The sequence below is a fragment of the Alligator sinensis genome, unplaced genomic scaffold, assembly GCF_000455745.1.
Source record: "Alligator sinensis unplaced genomic scaffold, ASM45574v1 scaffold907_1, whole genome shotgun sequence".
NCBI classification, from domain to species: Eukaryota; Metazoa; Chordata; order Crocodylia; family Alligatoridae; genus Alligator; species Alligator sinensis.
This window is the reverse complement of record NW_005841925.1, coordinates 1,050,465-1,050,772: the sequence shown is the minus strand read 5'-3', so window position 1 is coordinate 1,050,772 and position 308 is coordinate 1,050,465.

Here is a 308-nt window from a genome sequence, read left to right as displayed (position 1 = left end):
AGATGCATATCTAACCTCCTCTTGAAGACCCCCAGGGTAGGGGGGGAGAGCACCACCTCCCTTGGGAGCCCGTTCCAGACCTTGGCTACTCTAACTGTGAAGAAGTTCTTCCTAATGTCCAATCTAAATCTGCTCTCTGCTAGCTTGTGGCCATTATTTCTTGTAACCCCCGGGGGCGCCTTGGTGAATAAATACTCACCAATTCCCTTCTGTGCCCCCGTGATGAACTTATAGGCAGCCACAAGGTCGCCTCTCAACCTTCTCTTGCGGAGGCTGAATAGATCCAGTTTCTCTAGTCTCTCCTCATA